The following is a 23,664-nucleotide window of genomic DNA, read 5'->3' on the forward strand; positions in this document are numbered from 1 at the left end:
GAGGCATTACACTTGTGGTGCTAGGCTTCCAACAAGATCAAGTTCAAGAGGATTAACAATTGTTTGCTATTACAATTGAAAGGTATGTAATTCTAAAACCCTAGTTTGTTAATTTCGAAAAAAGCATCTCTCCTCTAGGGTTCTTGTTTTGCAATTCAAAGTTATATGTTCAATAGTTAAAACATAGATCCAAATTAGGTTGCATGTGAACTTAGGAATTGTTTTCTAGTTTATTTGTTTCACCTAAAACCCATCACAGTGTAGATTCACACTGTGAATCTAAACTGTAAATATTTCAAATTTTAACATTCACAATGTAAAAAAGCTCCGATCAGTTCATATTCACACTGTGAATCTGACTTATTATTATGCACACTGTGAATATGAGGAGGTTCAGAATGTGAATCTGAACAGGTTTACAATATGAAACTGAACAGGTTCACAATGTGAATCTGAACTGAAATATCGTTTTTTTAACATTAATATGAATCTATGTTTAAAAAGTACAAAAAATATGAATTTTGATATATTTATTAATTTTTTTCTATAAAAAATAGATCTTAACTTTTTTCATTAAAGAAAATGAAGTGGGTTTTTTTCGAAAACAAAAATTCGTTTTTTATATATCATCATGGATCTCTATGGAAAGAGGACGAAAAATCGTGAACAACAGTATATTCGGTTTTTTTTTATAAAAAACATGGCCTAAAAAAAATTTTAAACGTAAAAAAGTGGTGGGTTTTTTGTAAAGGGTGGATTTTTTGGTATAATCCGATGTGTGTGCGTCTAATGTAAAAGTGTACATCTATTTCCTTGGCCGTTGATCGTTATGATTTCCGACGCTCACGATTGGTTCCTTGGTTAATTATGGTTCTCTATTGAACCACACCATATATATATATATATATATATATATATATATATATATATATATATATATATATATATATATATATAGAGAGAGAGAGAGAGAGAGAGAGAGAACATAACACAATGGTATATCACAAACATTTCTTTTATTTACTATAAATTATTATAAGATTACATTGTTTTAAAGTCAAACACACATCCTAACCAGTATTAAAAATGATAAACAGACGGAACTAAACTCCAACAAGCTTCCTTGAAGATCTCCTCCTCCTTAACACGACTATCCTCCACACTTATCTCCCTAAGAATACATGTATTTTTGAAAACGTCAACATAATGTTGGTGAGTGCACAAATTTTTATAGTTTTCGGATTTTATTTGGTTGTATTAATTTAAGAATCCTTTTTCTTTTAGAAAAACTTTTTCTAAAGTATTTTATCAACCATAGTTTACTATCTTTTCAGGATATCTAACGATTCTATCTTATTATCTTTTAAGATGTTTTATTAATCTTAATTTACTATCTTTGTAGGATGCTTAACTAATCCTAACGTATTTTGTCTAACACTCTAAGGCGTCCCTAAAGGTAGTCGGTTGTCTAAGGTTTTAGTAATGTATTACGATGAGCCCCCATAATCGACGTTGTTTGACTAATAATTTTACCCGTCACGACGCTTCATTGGACGTAGAATAATGAATAATAAGAAAGTTATCCTACAGGGATTGTGCTAGCAATCGCAGGTGGGGTTGTCAATCCCTGTATAAATCTATACATATCTTTCTAGCTCTGTAAGATTAACGATTATAGGTACCGGGGAATGCCGAATTTAATCAAGGTATTTGGATGAATATTAACAGCTCACTAACGCATTAACCTTAGGTATTTATCTTTTATCTTTCCTAGGGATTTCCTATAACTATCACAATATAAATCTTTTTATCTTATATTTGATAATTATATCTTTTGATCTCATAACTATTTTGTATGTGTGTGTGTGTGTGTGTATATATATATATATATATATATATATATATATATATATATATATATATATCCTAATTATGGTTATTTGAAAACAATATATTTGGGAAGAGTATCAACTAGGTACGGTGCATATACGTATATTTGACAAGCATGACTTCTAGGTACTAAGTTATCCTAGGGATTTGGCCATTATAACATCTAAGTATTATCTCTTCCTAGACTATCGGTCATCATAACTCTTTGGCATAATATTATAGGTTACAACTAGGCATAGTATCTATAACAACATTATGCTAAGGCTTTAAGCTTTATAAAATGATTTGATATGTATAGAATTAAATTTATTTTGATAAAACCATTTGATAAACATGTATCCACCCCCATAAAACATTTATAACAGTGAAATAGGGGCCGTGAACTCAGCCTAGTCGTGCGAAACCTTTGATGTAGGGTTGAATCGGGTTCGGGACTCCGGAGACCGCTCTAAGGGGCAGCTACTTCTAGAAGATAATGAGAGAGAAGTTTGAGAGGTATGCTGGAATGGAATGACACATCCCTCTATTTATTGTCGAGTTTTGGAGGTGCCCGTCGGGCAAATATATGCGCGCGACGAGCGTGATCATCATGGCTCCACAGGAAGTTGCCACGTGTCTGTAACATCCAGATTTCCAGGTATGATAAAATGAGATTATTTTCTAAGTTATGAGGAGTGACTCGACGAGTTGGCGCCTTAACTCGTCGAGTAGGATCGTGACTTGGTGACGTGGAAAATGAATGGACTCGATGAGTCGACTAGCTGACTCGTCGAGTCAGCACTGTTGGCAGAAACCCTAATTCTTTCGGGTTTGGGCCTATTTAAAGGCACTTATAGCCTCCTTGGCCCTCCCCACCAGTGTCTTCGTCCTTTGAGAGAAACCCTAGATTTATTGTGAGTTAGAGAGGAAAGAGGCTAATTGGAGGTCATTTCTTTGAAGAAGAAGGTCAAGAGTGTTGCAAGGATCTCAGAGGAGAGTTGGTGGATCAGCTTCATTTTCATTCAAGCTTCAGATCTGGTACAAGCTCTTGTCTCCCTAGTGTTTGAATAGATTTCCTTTGGTTGTTGAGTTATGGCTTGTATCACCATTTGGATGGGGTTTTGGGTGCATCCAAACCCTTTTTCTAGTTGTTTTGTAGATCTGGACCTTGTAAGGTCCAGAGAACCAGAGTGTAAGTAGCTTTGAGTGAGTAACTTTGGAACCTTGAAGCTATGAAGCTTCAATGGAGTCATAATGGTGTATAGAGCAAAATACACCATGCATGAGCACCAAGTTCAGACCTTTACGTGACTTTTGGGTGTTAGAAGGCTAGATCTATAAGTTAGAGAAACAGATCTGACCTCAGAAGGTCAAATGAGTATTACCATGGAGGAAACTCGTCGAGTCCATAAGGGGACTCGACGAGTCGGATCGGGTTGCCCCGTGATTCGTGATCAGTGGTAACCCGTCGAGTGAATGGTTAACTCGACGAGTCGAGTGAGGCCTTATGAGGATTCATAGGACACGCATGGACTCGTCGAGTCACCCAAGTGCACTCGACGAGTCTGGTCAAGTTGGACCGTTGACTGGAGTTGACTTTTGTTGACTTTTAGGGTTTGGTCAACAAGTGGACATTTGGACCATTGGAGGGGTAAAATGGTCTTTTCCCCTTCTATGAGATTATGGGAAGGGATTAGTCTAGCCTTGATAATCGTTGTTAATTAGAGGTAAATTACTTTACATGATTAAGTGGAGGCTAGAGCAGTATTTCCAGTTCGAGACTTACCAAGATTACCCGAGGTGAGTCTTCTCACTATACATTACCTAGAGTGGTATCCATGTGCAGACCGGAGGGTCTTATGTGTTATGTGTTTACTTGAGATTATGTGTATTGTGATTTATGTATGCTATGTGATATTTAGACCGGACCGGAGGGTCCAACGATTTAGAGCGGACCAGAGGGTCCAACGAGCTCGACCGGACCAGAGGGTCCAACGAGCTACGAGACTGGAGGGTCCCGCTGAGACACATTGACCACGGGGTCTTATCGAGTTGTAGCCTCGAGTGGATTATGTGTTGTATGTGGTATTTTGGGGAACTCACTAAGAATTTATGCTTACCGTGTTATGTGATATGTGTTTCAGGTACTAGTGAGGATCGCGGGAAGGCGCCGACATGATTTGTACACACTGGCAGAGGATTATGTTTTTGAGATTCTGGGATATGTTTTATTGTGATGACATTTGATACACATGAGATTTTGAGAATATTATATGAGTTTTATTGTGTTGAAAAATGAAAAATTGTTTTAAAATTTACGTCGTCACAAGTTGGTATCAGAGCCTTGGTTTGAGGGATTCGGATGCACCTTCGGGCATATCTGAACTCAAACTGAGGATTTGAGAAAATTTTTCATAAAAGAAACAATTTTTCTAAAGGAGTAAAAGATTTTTGAGAAAAGCAGAACGGAGCAGTGTGTACGACCAGCCAGCGCCCGAACGGTGATTTCCCAAAATACCCTTACTTTATGTGTTACGAGATATTATGTGATATGCTTTGCATGCTAGAGTAGGATAGGTATTCATATCTAGGACTAGAGTGGCCTGATTTGTGATGCCTTAGCCTAGGAAATTACTGCTACTATGAGTTACTTCGAAGGTGAGTAGGTAGCAGCGAGGAGCTTATGAGTGGTCTACTGGAGGGTAGCCAGTGTTCAGCGAGATATAGTGTACTTGCGATCTGGGATCCTAGGAGGAGGACTTGGGGTGAATACTTATGCGGTGTGGAAGGTAGTATAGGGCCCGTACTACTGGAAACACCGGATCAGTGAGCAGTCCAAGTAAGAATCCTTAGGTGCTGTTTGGTTCGCAGAATGTTGCTGAAGGAATTTGAATTGGAATTGGAAAAGGAATCTATCAGGAATTTGAATCCAATTCCATATGCTGTTTGGTTGGCAGGAAATGGAATTGGAATTAATTCCAGATTCTGTTTGGTTCGCAGGAAATGGAATTGGAATTCATGTAAAATGACAGAATTGCCCTTTTGTCTGTTTTGCTTAATTTTTACTTTGTTTTTTAAGTTATATGCAAAAATATATTATATAAATTATTGAAATAGTAAAATTTTAATTTATTGATTGAACATTAATGCAAACATATTATGAAAATCATGTTAATAAACATCATAAGTTAAAGTCATTCCACTTCGCATCATAATAACGTTACCAAAAAGCATATCAATATTTCGATACATCCCTATCGAAGATACCAAAAACTTACAAATCCAAAATACCAAGCAACATCCTAATAAACATCCCAAAAGAGCTTAAAAATCCAAAATACGAATTAACATCCTAATTAATAATACTACCCTTCCAAGATATATTTGACCCAAACTTCTCTATCGCCTTCTTCAATTTGCCAAAAATTTTGTACGTTTATTGGATCACTTCTTATCTTGGTCAAAGCTTTGAACTTCTCGACTTGACTTAATGAACTCATCTTTAAAATCTCCGGAGGGATCTTCTCACTCAATTCGTTAATCTTCATGTCAAATTTAATACCTTGACTCAAATCTTTTGATATTTCTTTAAGACTTTCAGTAATCAAACCAACCGCATTATGGAACACATCATCGGCACGTCGTTTCCTCTTATTAGAGCGAACACTTGGTGAAGTTTCATCATTTTGCACTGATGTATTATGTCTAATTTCCTCGGATTCAAGTATGTCATCATCCGACTCTTGCATTTCTTCTTCTAAGTTCACATATTGCTCCATCTCAATGAAATCTCTAGCTCTATTTCCTTGAGCTCGGTCTTTTCCAAAAACAATGCAAAGATCTTCATAGTAAGGAAATGATTTGTGTTTCCATCTAGTCGCTTCTTTATGAACCTATTTACCAACATGATAACTTATATAAAAAAATAAAATATTTCCATATAGTCACTTCATTATAAACTATAAAAATAAAAATATTATAACATCATGTACCTGTAGGTACGCCTCCCAAACCGGATCCTCAGCAGTAACACAATGTTTTTCAGAATCATAACCAAACCCACTTGTGTTTGAACCGTTTACCATATCGTAGACACCTTGCCAATCTCTCTTCATGGTTTTTATCTTTGACTCAATATGTGGCTTACCTAAAATACCCGAGTCCGGAAGTGATTGTTTTAATGCTTGCTCAAGATGTTGCAAATAACCCGACTTAAACCATTATCGGCTTTAAATCCTCCAACATTTGTCATATTCACTAATTCCTCAACTAGCTTTGCTTCTTCATTCTTTGTCCATGTCTTATAATTTCTAATTTGACTTCTCATACCTATATAAACATAACGAAAACCAATAGATAAGTATCACAACTAATTTTAGATACATTATAAATAGATAAGCAAAATGCCAATTGTCCAACATAACATTAAGCAAACAACAATTTGTCCAACATAACGTTAAAAAAGCAACAATTGTTCAATGTAACGATAAGCAAACAATACAACAATTTGTCCAACATAATGTTAAAAAAGCAACAATTGTTCAACGTAACGATAAGCAAAATGCCAATTTAATTTGCCGCGCCCCTAGATGCAAACATGGACTCCGCTAAATTATCTCTAAATATGGTCCATTCATTCGAAGTCCCTACAGAAGTAATATCATCAACATCTTCAGGTCCAACATCTCCGGTTCCCTCGTCCCGATCACATTCATTGTCGAAAGGATCTACTTCCATTTCTTGTCTTATGAAGTTATGTAGTAGACAACATGCCATTATGATCTTATTTTTCATTTCAATTGGATAATATGAATTGTCCTTTAATATTCCCCATCTTCCCTTCAAAATTCCAAAACATCGTTCAATGACATTTCTTGCTGATGAATGTTTCATGTTAAAGAATTCCTTTGCTGTAGTTGGTTGGTGCCCATGACGCCATTCATTTAAGTGATACCGTTGCCCTCTATACGGGGCTAGAAAACCCTCTCCATTTGTATATCCAGCATCAACTAAGTAATAACCTGCAAATAGGATTTATAGTTAATAACGTTTTATAAATAAGATTTATAGTTAAATATATATAAAAGATTTACATACCCGGTCTTGGAACTTTCAATCCATGTGGTCTAAGAAGAGCATCCCGAAGAACTCTACCATCCGCAGCCGACCCCTCCCATCCCGGTAACACGTAGATAAACTGCATATCTTGGGAACAAACCCCTAGAACGTTTGTTGCAATGTCATTCTTTCTTGTTCTATATCTAGGCTTTTCTTCGGCTGGAACTAGGCACTTTATATATGTTCCATCTAAAGCTCCTAAACAATTCTTAAACCAGTTCCATCTTTGATCGGTGGAGTTATTGGGAACAGGTTCGGGTCTCTTAAGCAAACGAATATGCAATCGTATGACAGCATTACAAATGCGACTAAAGTGCCTACTAATCGTTCTCCCGAACGATGAAAGGGACTTATGATGACCCGATTCTTAACATTATGAGCAAGAATATGTAGAAACATGGCAACTTGTTCATCAATATCCATATTCCTACTTCGTTTTAGTCCTCCGAATGTTTCAAGCATATGACATAACTTTTTAAAGCACATTCGAGACATCCTAATTTCTGATATAGACATGGTGTCACTCTCATAAACTATTTCATGTAGTATTGGGTATCGATCTATATTTGAAGAAATCTGCTTAATACGTCGTTTATCTATATGGTTTTTGAACATCATTAACAGGAGGAGTACAACAATGTGCAAAACCACATTCCACCATTTCAAAATCAATGAATTTTGTCTTTGTCTACGATTATATGTTGTTAAACTAGGTCGGGACATTTTCCTGTGCATACAAACAGATGGACAATTTTATTTTCACATTTGCTGCTGTTACAAGATGTTCTAATTGATTAATTAATAACACTTTGATTTCCAGGAAGATAAACAACATGGTTTTCATAAAAACAACACTTTTGAATAAAGCATAGATCTTCACAGAAACAACTAGATAATCAACTTGATAATCAATGTTACTGATAAAACTAAAAAAGAACAACTTTGATTATCACTGAAATCAGGAAATCGAGAAGAACAATTTTGATTATCACTAAAAAAGAACAACTTTGGCTCTGTATTCAATTTGCATTTTCCCCAATTTGCGATCCAGTTCTTACAAGAAGTGATTAGAGGTTAAATTCTCATTTGCATTCTATTATATAAAAAAATTAGTGCTAATTAATTTTAGATTGAGCCTCTCAGTCGACCCTTTTCTTGTTGGTTTTGTGGATGTTCAATATTGGGATTAAAAGAGCGAATTTTTGCAGGAAACAATTTAGATATACATGTTTCCGGAAATCGATTTTCACTGAATAAATATAGGTAATCGATTTTCCTGAAATCGACTTATCACAACAAGAAACAGTGGGCAAGATTACGAGGGAGAGAGAGCGCTAGAGAGAGACAGCGAGAGATTTGTACACACACCTGACGAAGAGATGGAGAACGAGAAGCTTGCAATTCGATTTTGACGGAGAAGGAGAAGCCTGCAACGCGATGGAGAAGACGAGCGCTATGAGATGTCGATTGTGATGTTGGCCGTGTCCAATTTTGAGGAATACGATTCGGATAGGGTTTTGTTTTTAGAAGGATTTTGTTAAAATAAAAGGGGTATAATGGTAATATTTCACTTTCCTAGATGGTATGGAATCATTTACATCAGTTTGTAAAAGGATTGTAGATTCCAACGGATGAAGGAATGTTTTCCTCATTTAGGATTCCCTTTCCTTCCTTAAGTTGAACCAAACGCAGGAATTCGAGGGAATTGGAATCCTTTTCCCTTGAATTCCAATCCTTTCCTGCCAACTAAACGCAGCCTTAGGGTACTGAGGAACGAGTAGGGTTGAGTTATCGAGTGCGAGTATACTCGAGCGAGTCTCTGATTTCTTTTGTGTTGTGTTTTAGAGACATTATGGTGGGTACGTGCCATACTCCAGAAAGCAGCGGTGTTAGCGACGGTGAGATTCGCAGGATGATTCATGATGAGGTGGCAGCAGTCATTCGAGCTGAGATACCAGAGATGTTTAGGTCTATGAAGACCACACTGATTGAGACATTTGACGAGCGGTATGCTGCTCTTACCGACGTTGCTGTTGCTGCGGCCACCGCAGCCGATGCCGCTGCTTGGCCACAGGGGGTGACTCGTTGCTGTACCGGGAGTTCAGCAACACGAAGCCACCAGAGTTTGATGGGACTCAGGATCCGATAGCAGCGATGAGATGGATCTCTGACATTGAGGGATGATTCTACACATGTTCTTGTCCTGAGCATCTGAGGGTAAGGTTCGCGCTGAACCAGCTTCGCTTGGGAGCGAAGGACTGGTGGAAGTTTGTGACGGCAGACTTCACTCCTGCAGAGATTACAACACCATGTTCCGAGATGAGTATGCTCCCCCGGTGGAGAGGGAACGGTTGGCGCATGAGTTCTTGTACCTCAAGCAGGGGACGGAGTCCGTGACTGTGATTACACGGATGTTTCATGAGAGGGCGTTGTTTTGCCCTGAGCACGTGTCTACCGAGCAGGCACGTATGAGCCGATATCTGAGCATACTGAGGAGGGACATTCGTGAGTTCGTGGTGAACTCGACATACCGGACATTTTCCGAGCTCCAGGCGAATGCCCGGAAGAGGGAGATTGAGCTAGAGACTCAGGCCAGGGAGGAGGCCGAGTCTCAAAGGAGGGACAGGTGGCCGGTACAGTCTCAGTCGGCAGCCAAGTGGGCAAAGCCCGCTGATTCGAGATCTGGAGGTCCGAAGGGCCGCACTTGCGGGAAGTGCGGCAAGAGCCATGAGGGGGTGTGCAGAGCGGGTGTATGCTACAAGTGTGGCAAGGAGGGGCATTTCACGAGGGATTGCCCCAAGGGGTTTGCAGTTTGCTTTCACTGCAACCAGACTGGCCATCGGAAGGCCGAGTGCCCACAGCTACTTTAGGGATCAGTACAGGGACCTGCACCTGCTGCTAGAGCTACCGAGGTCCGGCCAGCGAAGGCTGAGGCACCGAAGGCTCGCATGAGAGCCTTTCAATTGACAACGGAGGAGGTCCGCGTAGCTCCCGATGTCGTGGCTGGTATGTATTCTTTTATTTACTCATACTGAGTTGAGATATTGTGTTTATATTGTGGTATGCATAGGTACTTGTCTTGTGAGTTATGTACCTGCTTTGGTGTTATTTGACTCGGGTGCGAGTCGATCTTTCGTGTCATTAGCGTTTAGCCAGCACATCAGTACCCGGTGAGAGGCGTTGAGTTGACCTCTACGAGTTTCTACAGCTGACGAGCGAGCGGTTTATGCTATTGATGTGATTCGAGGATATGTACTCGAGATTTTCGGTGTTGAGTTCCCGATAGATCTGGTACCGATTACGATGGGGGATGTCTGTGTCATCGTGGGCATGGATTGGTTGAGCCGATTTAGAGCTGTTATAGACTGCGAGCAACAGTTGGTGACCATACGAGACCCTAGTGGGGGAGTACTTACGGTGTATGGCGAGGGTACCCGATCTGGGTCAGCATTTTGTTCGGCTGCCAGAGCGAGACAGAGTCTACAGCAGGGCTGTAGGGGGTTTGTAGCCTATGTGATGGATACACGAGTTTCCGCAGAGAGGCCGAGTTTTGTCGGTGAGGTACCAATATCGCGAGAATTCCCAGATGTTTTCCCCGAGGAGTTGTCGGGTGTGCCTCCCGAGAGGCAGGTGGAGTTTCGCATCGATTTGGTTCCGGGGGCAGTGCCTATTGCCAAGGCACCCTATCGCCTTGCGCCACCAGAGATGCAGGAGTTATCCTCGCAGCTTCAGGAGCTGTTGGGGAAGGGATTCATCCGACCGAGTAGCTCGCCATGGGGAGCGCCGATCCTTTTTGTCAAGAAAAAGGATGGTTCACACCGGATGTGCATCGATTACCGGGAGTTGAACAAGTTGACGGTCAAGAACAGTTATCCACTACCGAGGATCGACGATCTGTTCGATCAGTTGCAGGGAGCGTCTTGGTTTTCCAAGATAGACTTGAGGTCTGGATATCACCAGATGAGGGTGCGTGATTAGGATATCCAGACGACGGCGTTCAGGACTCGTTATGGGCATTACGAATTCGTGGTGATGCCTTTTGGGCTCACCAATGCACCAGCGGCGTTCATGGATCTCATGAACCGAGTATGCAGGCGGATGTTAGATCGATCGGTGATTGTGTTCATCGATGACATTATAGTGTATTCGAGATCCAGAGAGCAGCATGAGGAGCATCTGAGGGAGGTCCTTGGAGTGTTGAGATCGGAGAGGCTTTATGCCAAATTCTCCAAGTGTGATTTTTGGTTACGAGAGGTCCAGTTCTTGGGACATCTCGTTAATCAGAATGGGATATTGGTCGATCCGGCCAAGATTGAGGCTGTCATGAGTTATGAGGTGCCGAGATCCCCCACCGAGATCAGGAGTTTTCTGGGGTTGGCCGGCTACTATCAGAGATTTATCAGAGATTTCTCCAAGATTGTCGTCCCCCTCACCAGATTGACCCGGAAGGGTGTTGCTTTTATTTGGGGTCCCGAGCAGCAGACCTCGTTTGAGACTCTTCGCCAGAGATTATGTGAAGCCCCGGTGTTAGCCCTTCCGGAGGGAATGGAGGATTTCGTGGTGTATTGTGATGCGTCCATATCGGGGCTGGGTGCGATGCTTATGCAGAGTAGGGAACGTGATAGCATACGCATCGAGGCAGCTGAAGCCTCATGAGACGAGGTATCCCACCCACGATCTGGAGTTGGGGGCAGTGGTGTTCTCCCTCAAGATATGGCGCCATTATTTGTATGGGGTTCGGTGTACCATATACACGGGCAGTGGTGTTCGCCCACAAGAGTTTGAAGTATCTGATGGATCAGCCCAACCTGAATATGCGCCAGAGGAGATGGTTGGATGTGGTCAAGGATTACGACTGTGAGATCCTGTACCACCCGGGCAAGGCTAACGTGGTAGCCGATGCTCTGAGCCGCAGGGCGGAGAGTGCCCTGATTCGAGATATATGCATGAGGATGATGGTGATGACTCCGGTGTTGGATACCATTCGAGAGGCCCAGGCAGAGGCTGTGAGACCGGAGAACCGCAGGAGGGAGCGGGTGATTGGACATGTATCCGAGTTTGTGACGGATAGCCGAGGGCTTATGACCTTTCGTGGTCGGATTTGGGTGTCGTATGCGGGCGGGGCACGAAGCACTCTGATGGAGGAGGCGCATAGATCGAGATTTTCGATCCATCCTGGGGCCACTAAGATGTATTTGGACCTGAAGAGAGACTACTGGTGGCCCTGTATGAAAAGGGATGTTGCATGGGTAGTAGAGAGGTGCTTGACCTGTCGTCGGGTTAAGGCTGAGCACCAGCGTCCGCATGGCAAATTGCAGCCATTAGAGGTTCCCCAGTGGAAGTGGGAACAGATTTCTATGGATTTTATCACCAAATTGCCGAGATCCGCGAGAGGCGTTGATGCAATTTGGGTGATTGTGGACCGGCTGACGAAGAGCGATCACTTCCTTGCTATCAGCGAGAGCTCTTCTGTGGAGAGGCTGGCAGAGACATATGTGAGAGAGGTGGTGTCGCGGCATGGAGTGCCGATCTCGATTGTGTCAGACCGGGATGTACGTTTCACTCCCAGGTTCTGGAAGAAGTTCCATGAGGAGTTGGGTACGAGATTGCACTTCAATACTGCTTATAACCCACAGACGGATGGCCAGAGTGAGCGAACGATTAAGATGCTCGAGGACATGCTTCGGGAATGTGTTATGGACTTCGGGGGAAGTTGGGACACATACCTACCTTTGGTTGAGTTTTCTTACAACAAAAGCCACCATTCGAGTATTGGTATGCCTCCTTTTGAGCTTTTATATGGGAAGAGGTGTCGGACTCCCATCTGTTGGGGAGAGGTAGGACAGCGAGTGATGGGTAGCACTGAGATAGTGCTTAAGACAACTGAGCAGATACAACAGGTCAGACAGAGGTTACTGACAGCCCAGAGCCGCCAGAAGAGTTATGCGGATAGGCAGTGATCCGAGCTCGAGTTCCAGGTTGGAAACCTTGTACTCCTGAAGGTATCTCCTTGGAAAGGAGTGATCCGATTCAGGAAGAGGGGCAAGCTGGGGCCCCGATATATTGGTCCTTTCAGGGTGATCGCCAGAGTGGGCAAGGTAGCATACCGTTTAGAGCTACCCGAGGAGTTGAGTCAGATCCATGATACCTTCCACGTATCCCAGTTGAGGAAGTGTATAGCTGATGAGACGGCGGTAGTGCTGCTAGAGGATATTCAGGTGGATGCGAGCCGGAATTACATTGAAAGGGCGATCGCGATCTTGGATCAGAAGATCAAGGTTCTGAGGAACAAAGAGGTGCCCCTCGTTCAGGTCTAGTGGCAACATCGGAGAGGGTCCGAGCTGACTTGGGAGCCGGAGACGGAGATGCAGGAGCAGCATCCAGAGTTGTTTGCAGAGTGAGACTTCGAGGGCGAAGTCTGATTCTAGTGGGGGATAATTGTAACATCCGGATTTCCAGGTGTGATAAAATGAGATTATTTTCTAAGTTATGAGGAGTGACTCGACGAGTTGGCGCCTTAACTCGTCGAGTAGGATCGCGACTTGGTGACGTGGAAAATGAATAGACTCGACGAGTCGACTAGCTGACTCGCCGAGTCAGCGCTGTTGGCAGAAACCTTAATTCTTTCGGCCTTGGGCCTATTTAAAGGCACTTATAGCCTCCTTGGCCCTCCCCACCAGTGTTTTCGTCCCTTGAGAGAAACCCTAGAGTTATTGTGAGTTAGAGAGGAAAGAGGCTAATTGGAGGTCATTTCTTTGAAGAAGAAGGTCAAGAGTGTTGCAAGGATCTCAGAGGAGAGTTGGTGGATCAACTTCATCTTCATTCAAGCTTCAGATCTGGTACAAGCTCTTGTCTCCCTAGTGTTTGAATAGATTTCCTTTGGTTGTTGAGTTAGGGCTTGTATCACCATCTGGACGGGGTTTTGGGTGCATCCAAACCCTTTCTCTAGTTGTTTTGTAGATCTGGACCTTGTGAGGTCCAGAGAACCAGAGAGTAAGTAGCTTTGAGTGAGTAACTTTGGAACCTTGAAGCTATGAAGCTTCAATGGAGTCATAATGGTGTATAGAGCAAAATACATCATGCATGAGCACCAAGTTCAGACCTTTACGTGACTTTTGGGTGTTAGAAGGCCAGATCTATAAGTTAGAGAAACAGATCTGACCTCATAAGGTCAAATGAGTATTGCCATGGAGGAAACTCGCCGAGTCCATAAGGGGACTCGACGAGTCGGATCGGGTTGCCCCGCGATTCGTGATCAGTGGTAACCCGTCGAGTGAAAGGTTAACTCGACGAGTCGAGTGAGGCCTTATGAGGATTCAGAGAACACGCATGGACTCGCCGAGTCACCCAAGTGCACTCGACGAGTCTGGTCAAGTTGGACCGTTGACTGGAGTTGACTTTTGTTGACTTTTAGGGTTTGGTCAACAAGTGTACATTTGGACCATTGGAGGGGTAAAATGGTCTTTTCCCCTTCTATGAGATTATAGGAAGGGATTAGTCTAGCCTTGAGAATCGTTGTTAATTAGAGGTAAATTACTTTACGTGACTAGGTGGAGGCTAGAGCAGTATTCCGAGTTCGAGACTTACCGAGATTACCCGAGGTGAGTCTTCTCGCTATAAATTACCTAGAGTCGTATCCATGTGCAGACCGGAGGGTCTTATGTGTTATGTGTTTACTTGATATTATGTGTATTGTGATTTATGTATGCTATGTGATATTTAGACCGGACCGGAGGGTCTAACGATTTAGACCGGACCAGAGGGTCCAATGAGCTAGACCGGACCAGAGGGTCCAACGAGCTACGGGACTGGAGGGTCCCGCTGAGACACATTGACCAGAGGGTCTTATCGAGTTGTAGCCTCAAGTGGCTTATGTGTTGTATGTGGTATTTTGGGTAACTCACTAAGCATTTATGCTTACCGTGTTATGTGATATGTGTTTCAGGTACTAGCGAGGATCGCGGGAAGGCGCCGACATGATTTGTACACACTGGCAGAGGATTATGTTTTTGAGATTCTGGGATATGTTTTATTGTGATGACATTTGATACACATGAGATTTTGAGAATGTTTTATTGTGATGATCTCAATGTGTATTACAACTCTTCTTTACGTTGTTTTCGCTAGTTTTGACCTTCGTTTTTATGCCTAACGGGGGTAAAAATAAATGATTTTACAAAAATCATATCTCTGTCATATGGGTCCCGTTTTTGGCATACTTTTTGCTAAAGTTTATACCTTGAGGAGTACTACGAAACTCTTTTTTGTACTTTTAGTCAAAACTCAACCAATCTCTAAGTACCGTTTTGATGTAATTAATTTTAATTACACGGTTGATTCCTATTTCTATAAAATCCATAACTCTTTCCTTTGGAGTTGGATTTTTATGAATCTTATATCCTTGAGATCACGTTAACAAGAACTATCCAAGTATGTTAACCAGCTTAGAAAACGGTACAACTTTTCAAAGGTTAATTTTTTAGCCTAATCTACGTTTTAACAAATAAATGTAATGAAACATTTGATTCTTATTATCTCAAAAATCAAATATTACAATACTAAGCTATTACATCTATTTTCATACTCTTTCCTAATGATGATTAGTGACGAAAACCTCTCGGTTGTCATAGTCTCCCCCAGTTCAGCAAATTTCGTCTCGAAATTTTATCTTGTCGTCGGGATTCCTTCGAACAAGTGAGGGTACTTGTCCTTCATCTAGTCCTCTCATTCCCATGTGTACTCTGATCCTAGCTTAGAATTCCATCGTACTTTGGCAATGAGAATTTGACTCTGCTTGAGTCGTTTGACCTCTCTGTCCATTATTTCGACTGTCTCTTTGATGAAGTGCAGTTTAGGGTTACTATGATGTGAAATCCCCCTCTGGCACGTATCACAATATTGTCCGCTTTGGGCTCCCGGCACGAAAACTTCCCAGGGGGTCACCCATCCCTAGATTACTCTCATCTGGGCACGCTTAACTGCAGAGATATTATGAGATTTGCTGCCCTCACGACTTTAAAATGCATTGCGACAAGAAAGGTATCCACATCCCTTATAAGGAAATGATTCGTTCTCCTTCCAAGTCGATGCAGGATCAGGTGAAACCCACATTCACTCCCCATTATAGGGTTCGACATCCCTGTCGAACACACCGACCCGTGCCCTAGCTATGATACCATTTGTGACATCTCCCTCTGGCACGTATCACAATATTGTCTGCTTTGGGCTCCCGACACGAAAACTTCCCAGGGGGTCACCCATCCCTAGATTGCTCCTGCCCGAGCACGCTTAACTGCAGAGTTCTTATGGGATCTGCTACAAAGGCGGGCAAGTGAGCTATACCTGATCCCACATCAATTGGGAAGGAGAACTAAGCACTCCTTATAATAGGTGTGGATACCTTCTCTATCACAACATGTTTTAAAGCCGTGAGGGCAGCAGATCCCATAAGAACTCTGCAGTTAAGTGTGCCCGGGGAAGAACAATTCAGGGATGGGTGACCCCCTGGGAAGTTTTTTTGCCGGGAGCCCAAAGCGGACAATATTGTGATACTTTCCAGAGGGGGATGTTACAAATGGTATCAGAGCTGGGGCACGGGTCGATGTGTTCGACGGGGACGTCAAACCCTATAATGAGGGGTAAAGGTGGTTGTACTTGATCCCACATCAGCTTGGAAGGAGAACAAAATATTTCCTTATAAGGAGTGTGGATAACTTCCTTGTCACTGCGCGTTTTAAAGCACTGAGAGCAGCAGATCCCATAAGAACTCTGCAGTTAAGCTTGCTCGAGCGAGAGCAATCCAGGGATGGGTGAGCCCCTGGGAAGTTTTCGTGTCGGGAGCCCAGAGCGGACAATATTATAATACGTGCCAGAGGAGAATGTTACAAGATACTTATTATGTTTAATATCTTTTATGAAGCATAAAATACATTCTCGGAAGCTATATGGAAGCTGGAAGCAGGAATGAAGAGCTTAGGCAAGAAGAAGACATAAAAAGAATGTTGTTGGACAGCTTGACCCCTCGTCGGTATTTTGGCCATATCTCATGACTCGTAACTCCGATTGATGTGATTCAAAATAATCTGAAAGCTAGACACAACTTCGGACAACTTTAATGTTTTGAGAAAATGCTGATTCTCGATAACCACGATGTGGTGAATGGAATCTTCACGATTCTTGGCGCTGACTTGGAGAATACGGGATATACACGAAGACCACGACGTGGTGCCTTTACAACGTCGTGGTGGCCATATTTTAGACAAGTATATATATCCGAACATTATGACGAATTGGGGGACTTTGAGGTGACTTTCTGGAGAAGTATTGCGACAAAAACCCTTCTAAGAACCCTTTGGGGTCGATTTTGAAGCTAGGAAGTCGATTGGAGCAAGGATTCGCATCTACACATTCTGTTTGCTTAGTTTAATGATGTTTATCTTAGTTTACCTTATGTTTATGTGTTCATCAGCTGTGATTATGGGCTAAAAACCCTTGCTTTCATTTAGTTAGATGAAATCTAAAACTATGAGTTAGTTTCTTACTTTATGGATTATATGAATTTGTTTTATGCATATGTTTGATTATCATTATCTAGCATGTTAAAGTTTGTAACTTTGTTGCTTAATTTCATGTGTAGTGTAGCTTAGTGACCATTAAATTACATGAACTTGATTACCTAGTGATTTAGTGACCATTAAATTGCTAGAGCTAGGATCGACCAAATCTTAGATAAGTAATAAAAGTAACAAATTTAGTTATGCCGGAGAGCATAAATGTGACCATAATTGTGTTTGCTTAGATAAATCTTACATAGCCCATATATAATGAATAACTAATTTTGTGTTTTGCTTGTGTATGACCATACAAGGTAATTCTTGAATTGGTGAAAATATTAGTAAATTTGGACTTGAATTGCTAATTACATATAACTTGGTAACCAACTTCATTATTCCATAAATAATAACTAACCATAGGAAAAAGGTGGATTCGAAACTAAACGAAAGTGTTTTAGATATATTGATAACAACCATATTAGTTGAGTGATTAAGTTTGTCTGAACTTGAAAAATCAGATAAAAACCTTCATTTTAGTTGTTTTTCTTAGTTTAGCTTTTAGTAGTTATTTTATTAATTAAATATTGTTCCCTGTGATCAACACCCGACTTACCTAAACTATTCTATAATTTGACTAGGTACACTGCCTAGGTGCATTCTGGCTAGTTAAGTTTGTTAGGTTATAAATTTAAAACTAGATAGGTATAATCTGCACCACATCAATTACTAACCTCATCTCCATCATCATTGAAGCTATCATCATACAAGGGAAATTTAAAATCATCAGACCCCAAATCTGGGGAAAAACCTTACCCTCCACAAAATCGGCCAATATAAATGGCAACTAGTCTCTATCTAACACCAGAATAAGAGCAGTAATGAAGATTATATATATATATATATATATATATATATATATATATATATATATATATATATATATATATATAGGTTTATATATATATATACCTATGTATATATATATATATATATATATATATATATATATATGAAGAAGAACAACAAAGAATGAAGGAGAATACTCGGTCCCAAAACAAACTACGACGACACTACACCCTTGCACAACCAGTGTGGGCTCATACCACCTTTCCCTAGTACGGCTTTTGGGAATTTCTTCATCAGAACATTTAAACGAGCGATCTTATCTATATCATGTGCAAGATTGGGAGTCCTATATGGTTTTTGATCAATAGTTGTACCGGGAAGATGAAATGTGTTAGGATAATAGAAACGAGACGAATTCAACTCAATGAATTCATTTTCCCAATTCCTTATCAACCTCGAAAGACCTTTAATAAAACTTTTCCCCTAGAGTAAAAAGAGAACCAAGAACCACTACTACATATCCCGAAAAAGTGTTGAAAGAAAACAATTGTCGTAACGACAAGGGTAACATTACACAAGAACTCAAAGCAAACAATTTTGGAAACAGAGTTAGATTTCAACCGGAAAGTATGAATCTTGTAGGCTTCGATAATCTTCCCAGAGAAAGGGGAAGGAGGAACTCGTAACCCCGCTTCGAAATAATAGAGATAAAAGCAGATCTTACTAGGGCAGGGAGATCAATGACCGCCATAGCACTAGGAATGGCAGCACCATCATCATCAATAAGATGATAATTCGAAGAAATTTGGTCTAAACGCTCATGCAAAACTCTGTAAACAATAGCAGACATCAAAGGGCGAGACCTTGTTACCCCCAATTTGAATAAAACTAAATGAAAGAAAACACATCAGATAACTGAAATATAAGGGGGGAAGACCATATGATGTGACATGTATTTATTAGGGACAAGAAGCAGGAAAAGCAACCGCTACCAGATCAAGCAAGAAAATGGCTACACGATCACCAAGGCTCATGCCACACACTATCAGACTCCTTGCTACCCAGACAATTTAATGCACTGTTAATCCCAATCATTAAAACTTGTTTAACAACCACTTTTAACAATTAGGTTGGGGGTTAATGGTGTATGGGTATTGACCCATACACAAAAACAGGTCGACAAGGTAAAACACAGATCACATAGCGCCAACAAAGCCCAATTACATACACAGACTGACGTCCAACCTAAGCCCAGTTTGACAGTGTCGCTCAAAAATAAAAATAAAGGAAATCATTCGTATGGATGATTAAGAAACATCCCAGGAAATATGGAAAAGGAAACATTATTTTATTTAAGGGTTCTACCCTCACGACCTTTGGACAAAATAAATACCTCGACAGAAAAGCAATAAACTAGACCAAATCCTATTTATAAAAGAATCAAGCAATCATGGAACATGTGTCATCGCTTTTTCCTTCCCAAGTACCTCAAGCATTTTTCCACTTAATCTCAATTGGCATCTAACTTAGTCATAAGAGAGCAATATCGGGGTGCAACTGAAACATCGCATAAATACGGTCCAAAATTTTCATTCTTAAATCATTAATTAAACCATAATTACTAAAAATCATTTATCAAAACATGAACCATAATATCTCAAATTTCAAAACAGTGTATCCATATCAATCACATGTCAAATAAATCAGACTAAAATATCCCAGGCTAAACATAAAAGGTGTGTGCCATGTAGTCATCCCGAGCTATTCCCCTTGCTACCGGAAGTACTTGAAACCAAAACTGAAAACTGTAAGCACGAAGCTTTGTGAGTCTCCCCATAGTACCACATACCATACACATAATCACATATAACATACATTGGGCCCCACCCTGCTACATCAAGCACTGCCCGACATCGGCCTTGTCTGGCATCGGGCCCCATCCGGCATCGCGCCCTTCCCGGCATCGAGCAAAACTTGGCATACATACTAGCATATCTACAAATACACATAACATGAGCGTAACCACCTAATCATAAACATATAAAGATTCCTCGGGCCCCGCCCGACATCGGACCGAAATCTGAAAGCATACAAGAATTCCTCGGGAAACGCCCCGGCATCAGACCGTAGTCCGGAAACATACAAATAACAAACACATCTAAGAATCACAAAGACATCAAACATACTAACATTCTTCGGATACCGCCCCGGCATCGGACCGAAATCCGAAAAAACATACAAACCTACATCGGGCCCCGCCCGACATCGGACCTTAATCCAGAACATACTAACATACATAAATGGGTCGGCCTTGGTGCCTTTGACCCATTCCTATTGGAGGAAAACTCGCCTCATAAAGCTGGCTGTCGAATCTCTCAGTAAGGAATCTCTATCGACTGCTTTCGCGAATCCCCAGCTAACATCATCACAATAACAATTAATCAATATCCAAAATCTTTCTTAGGGTAAAATGACTATTTTACCCCTCGTCAAAGTCAACACCCTGGTCAAACTCAACATTCTGGGTTGACTCAACTCGCCGAGTTGACCTATTAACTCGTCGAGTTCTATAACTCAGAAATCCTAAAATCGCGATCCAACTCGCCGAGTTCTATTTGGTATAGCATCGGGATAAAACGACTCAACTCGTCGATTTCCTCCATGGACTCGACGACTTCTTCAGTCTGTTTGGGTCTTCTTAAAGGATTAAGCCCCTACTCTTCAGATCTCAGCTTCTTATTCCTCATGCACATTGAAAACGTCCTTTTAAGGGTAAAGTTTCCAACTTTACCCGTTAATAGCCCTTATCCATGGGTTTAGCTCACACCCTAAACCTTTAGGACCTAGATCTTGGTCCACAAGCAATCCATACTCCAAAATAAGGCATATTCACTAAGATCCAGACTCTAAGCACTCCATGAACACGTAAAGTTCCTAACTTTCTCCCCATGCATGGCCTTTTGAAGCTTAAAAGGCTAAAATGGCAACTTATAGCCTGCATGGGGCTTCCATAGCCATAAAGTTTGCACATTTATGTCATGTGAGCCCTTCAAGGTCATAGATCTGAAAGTATATCCACTTGGGACGTCCATGTCCCAAAGATCATGTTTCTTGAACCAAAACCCCCATAAAAATGATAACAAGGAGATCTAACAAGTCATTAAGCAAGGTTGAGACTTGATTACCAGAAAATGAAGAGGATGAGATGTTGTTTCTGGATCTACTAGCTTCCTTCTGAATCTCCAAGCTCCTCCTTCTTCAACAAGCTTCAAAACACACAATATTTACTCAAAAACAACTCACAAGCTCATACAAGGCACTAGGGTTTCGTAGATTAGGGTTTGGCAGTTGGAGGCTGGAAATGAGGCCAGCAATTGGGGAATAGGATGCTTAAATAGGGTGCAAAACCCCGAAATTAGGGTTTCATTCTGGTATCCCTACTCATCGAGTCGAGACTCTCAAATCGTCGAGTAGGCGACTTAAAATCCCGCGGCCATTCAGATTTCTACTTGACGAGTTTGGGGCTCCTAACTCATCGAGTAGTTCTACAAAAGTGAATAAATTATTATTAAATGCGTACCAGGAACCAGGCGTTACAATTCTCCCCCACTTGTCTTAGACTTCGTCCTCGAAGTCTGCTGCGTCTGGAAACAACTCCGGGTAGTGCTCCCTCATCTCCTCCTCGGGCTCCCAAGTTCACTCAGAACCGTTGGGGTGCTGCCACTGCACCTTCACCAGCTCAACCCTCTTGTTCCTTAGCTCCTTCATCTTCTTGTCAAGAATAGCTACTGGTCTCTCGATGTAGTTCAGGTTATCATCAACCTGTATATCCTCTAGAGGCACAACCGCTGAGTCATCCACTAAGCACTTCCGTAGGTAATAAATATGGAAAGTGTTGTGTATCTGGCTGAGCTCTGCTGAGAGATCTAAATGGTAAGCAACCCGGCCTACCTGAGCCAAAACCCTGAACGGACTGATGTAGCTGGGGCCCAGCTTTCCCCGCTTCCTGAACTGGATGACACCTTTCCAAGGTGACACCTTCAGGAGGACCTTGTCCTCCACCTGAAACTCCAAGTCTGAATGACGCTTGTCGGCATAGATTTTCTGCCGACTCTGAGCAGTCTGGAGCCTGCTCTGGACCTACTGGATCCTCTCAGTGGTCTTAGGTACTACCTCAGTACTCCCCATGAGTCTCTGACCGACCTCGCCCCAACAGATTAGGGTCCTACACTTCCTCTCGTAGAGCATCTCGAAGGAAGGTCGGTCTATGCTGGCGTGGTAACTGTTTTTATACGAAAATTCCGCTAACAGAAGATACGCATCCCAACTCCCATCGAAATCCAAAACACATGCGCGTAGCATGTCCTCGAGAGTCTGTATCGTCCTCTCGCCCTGTCCATCCGTCTGAGGGTGGAAAGCGGCGCTGATGTGGAGACGAGTACCCATCTCCTCATGAAACCGCTTCCAAAACCTGGAAGTGAAATGGACATCTCGGTCTGACACCACAAAAACGGGCACACCATGACGTGCCACCACCTCTCAAATGTAGATCTCGGCTAGCTTCTCAACCGATATACTCTACGGGATCGGGATGAAATGAGCACTCTTGGTATATCGATCCACAATGACCCATATCGAATCTACTCCACATGCGGTCCTGGGAAGCATGGTGATGAAATACATGGTGATATCCTCCCATTTCCATATGGGAATATCCAATGGCTGCATCTTGCCGTGGGGTCGTTGGTGCTCGGCCTTGACCCTCCTGCAGGTCAAGCACTGCTCCACATACCATGCTACGTCCTGCTTCATGCAGGGCCACCAGTAATTAGGGCGGAGATCCCAATACATCTTCGTCAACCCGGGATGGATAGAGAACCTCGAATTGTGGGCCTCATCCATCAGAACATGTCGTACTCCTCCCCAATACGAAACCCAAACCCTCACATGCAGGGTCAACAATCCATGACTGTCATAATCAAAGGAGGCCACTTGGCCTATGATCCGCTCACACTTCTGGCGCTCTTCCTTCAAGCCCTCGACCTGCGCCTCCCAGATCTGCTCTAGCAATGGGGTGATCACTGTCATCCTCAGACGTATGTCTCAAATCGGGGCTGCAACTACCTAGCGTCTCAGGGCATCGGCAACCACATTGGCCTTTCACGGGTGGTAAAGGATCTCATAGTCGTAGTCCTTCACCACATCTAGGCACCGACGCTGCCCCATGTTCCGATTCGACTGATCCATGAGGAACCTCAAACTCTTGTTGTTTGTGTAA

The sequence above is a fragment of the Lactuca virosa genome, chromosome 1 (genome assembly GCF_052849685.1).
Source record: "Lactuca virosa cultivar CGN04683 chromosome 1, Lactuca_virosa_CGN04683_v6, whole genome shotgun sequence".
Lineage (NCBI taxonomy): Eukaryota > Viridiplantae > Streptophyta > Magnoliopsida > Asterales > Asteraceae > Lactuca > Lactuca virosa.